This window comes from Octodon degus, unplaced genomic scaffold (genome assembly GCF_000260255.1).
Source record: "Octodon degus isolate 3935 unplaced genomic scaffold, OctDeg1.0 scaffold00288, whole genome shotgun sequence".
NCBI lineage: Eukaryota > Metazoa > Chordata > Mammalia > Rodentia > Octodontidae > Octodon > Octodon degus.
In genome coordinates, this window is record NW_004524864.1 from 2,070,691 (window position 1) to 2,074,048 (window position 3,358).

Here is a 3,358-nt window from a genome sequence, read left to right on the forward strand (position 1 = left end):
AAAATATTATAAGAAAACACTATATGATAAGATATAAAATATTATAATGAAGAATTGAATTGCTTTTTTCCATGCAAAAATACTATGAACATCAGGTGTCACAGAAAATAAAGGAGCATCATAGGCACAGCATGATGTCTTTGCAAAACCTCCAAATAATCAACTTCCATTTATATCATTTGTACAATTAGATGTTATGTATTTACTTATTTGTGCTCCCTTAAATACCACCATATTCTCTCGCTTCACCCCTCCCCACAGTACTAAAGTATCTAAATGAGTCCTGTGTAAGGAAATAGAGGTCGGAACTTGTAACGTGGGAATGTAGTTCAATGATGAGAATCTGAGTAAAGTGCTCCTGAGGAATACATGAGTGAACAGAGATCTAAGAAGTAGATGAACTTCACATCTCAGTGATAACGGCAAATTTAAAGGCTCAGGATTAAACAGGGAAATATTGAGAATTGATGAAGAGCCTTATTCAGAGGTGCACTGATAGAGGCTAAAACAGAAGTCAGGCAGCACTAGGGACTGAACTAGTGTGACAGAGGTCCGTCTCATGCAGTGTAGCCTCTGTTGAGGCAGACCAGCACAAGGCAGTATGAAGTACAGAGGCTGCAAAATCAGCAGTATGCAGGGTATTTATGTATCTATCAGGGTAATGCTGTGGACTGTAAAACCAATATAATTTAGAGCACAAAGAAAATAGAGTAAGCTGATAAATGTAGTAGCCTTCAGATAAACAGGCACACAGCAGCTGGCCTTGAAAACACACATAGTCTATTTAAAAGTCATATACTGAAATTACTGTCTCTAATTCTGCTTACTAGCTAGTTGGCTAATCACTGCTGTTGCCTTTATAAGTTTGATGAGCAAAACTATTTCCTAAGATTCTGCAACCACTAAATTTTAATGATTTAGTGATACATTTCATTTATTCCAAGTCATGTTTAAATATTATCATCATTTAAGTTGTCATCAATTATTGGACAGTGCAGTAATAATGCAGGTATATAAATTTACTGTCTCTAATATATTTTTCTGTTCTGCATAATAGCAATTTGTGGTGTTTACCATTGGCAAAAAGTGAATGGTATCTAGAAATGTGGCGTGCTACAAGCAAAACTAGTCCTTGCAAACTGTGCTAATGACAATGTTCAAGCTCCAACAGCTATAGCACCTAATGTACACACAAATGAGATGATGCTCATCAATACAAGTGTTTCACCATAAAGAATATGGCAGAGGTCAAACTATAATGAGGTGCTTGGAAACGACAAGTGCACTAATGTTCCTCATGCACTTCAGCAGGATTTAAAGCCCAAAACTGGGATAGGAGTTACAACTGTTATCATTGGTACCACTATAACCTAAACTGTACTTATTTCTTTCCAAAAACAAAGTAGCCCTGGATGTTCAGTCAATAAATTATTCCCTTTTTGTCTAGTCATGCACCCTTAAAATCCTTACTAATCAGAAATGATGTTTTGTTTAAAAATACTGACCTTGTATGATAGGAAAAGTTACATTTTTAGTTATATAGGTCTTGCTTTAACTTTGTCTTAACCATGCAGCAGAAAAGTATAACCATGAGGTATGAAAAGTAAAGCTATATTCAAATGCTGAGCTATAAAAGGCTCAAGTCAACAACTTCAGACAATTTCCAGTTGTGCTGATAACTCATTACTATTATGGACTATTGGTCTATATTGGGTTATATTGCTGAATTCAAGTACCTACAATCTTTGGACTGGCATCAAGCATGAAAAGGTCCTTTAAAGACTTCTCCAAATATAGCTTCTCTAACTGGAATGGAACACCCATCTCTGACAAAACAAAACAAGAAGGGGGATAAACATTAAGGACCATTTTGTTGTGAAAAAAATATATATGTATAAACAAGATAGGATAGATATACAGCTACTTTCTCTTAGTTCATTGAGAAGAAAGGTTTGTCCTAATATTGTTTAGACAAGATATGATGTGTGCATCTTGTCTTCTGAATAACAACTATGAATGAAACAATATTCAATGTTATTTATTACAACCATCCTACTAACCTATGTGGAAACTGTTTCATTGCTATTTTATCTTTTTTTCTCATTAAAATGAAAGAAAACAATTTAAAAAGAAACTGAAAAGAGGAAAAAATGAGTTAAGAAAGCATTAACTGTTCCTTTCAATAGACCAGCAGAAATCAACAATACAATTATTCAAACTATTCTACATATATACCAAAATATATCTTTTGCCCTTCTTTCATTCGTCCTTTTCCTTATCTAGGGCTTGTCTTTTCTAAGGCAGTTCTCATTTGTTTTTTAGACCAATCAACTCCCTAGACACTGTCAACAGGATCCTACTATGCTAAAGTTGTAGGCTGGGTAGGTAGAAACTGTAGGGCTACCTCAGCCCCAGACTTCTGTACCTGTAACAAGACTTATGTCTATATGTATATACACTTTCCAAACAATGGTCTCTGTTCAACTTGAAGTCAGCTTTAAATGACCTGGATCAACTTAATAGAATTTTTGTTTACCTGACTTTGTTTTACTTCCTATGAATAAGGAGCGAAGAAATTTAGTTATCAGTCTAAATCATATTTCTTTCCCAATCTCTTTTAGAATTTCAAATAGCAATTCAAGAGCCAATCCCACTTGCACTTATTCCCAAATTCTAACTCTGTTCAAACTTAAAGCCCATTCTTGTTGAGAAAGTTCCTGTATCTATATGCTTAGGACAAGAATTTTCTGTCAATGCTAATAAATTTCACTGTGATTGAATGTTTACATTTCTACTGAGTTAACTTGCCCCAAATCCTGTTTTAGATGTGATATTTGAAATGAATGAATATTAAACTACTATATTAATAAACTACTAATCCTGATACTTACAGATAATTTTCTTAAAAATTTGAAAGGAACAGTTAATTATTTTTTTTTCTTTTTAATTTTTTGACCGATCTTACATGCTTGTATCTGGTAATCTGAGCAACTAATTTGAAGACAGCAATATGCAATACAACAACCATTTCTGAATTCCAGTCATTTTGTTTAGTGAAATTCTGTACCATTTCTAATTTTTTTAAACATTTTAATTCTCTTTAAAAATAAAAACAGGGTTGGCCAAATAGCTCAGCAGATTAGTCCCTGCTAGCAGGGGCCAGGCATTTGGTCCCTGGGCCTGCCCTGCCAGCCCCGCCCTTGGGGTGTGCTGAGACAGCAATTGAGACTGGGCGTGGTGGTGCAAGCCTGGAATCCCAGCTCTTCGAAGGTTGTAAACAGGCAGATCACTAAGAGAATGATCTAGCAGTGAGACCCTGAACACCCTGTAATCCCTTCCCTAAAATTAAAACAAAAAT

General features: G+C 34.9%; 1 long non-coding RNA gene across 1 annotated transcript in view; it reads right to left on the bottom strand.

Annotated features, from left to right (window-relative positions):
* Window positions 1-3,358, bottom strand: part of LOC111814306 — a 58,939-nt gene that overhangs the window by 437 nt on the left and 55,144 nt on the right. The window lies entirely within an intron of this gene.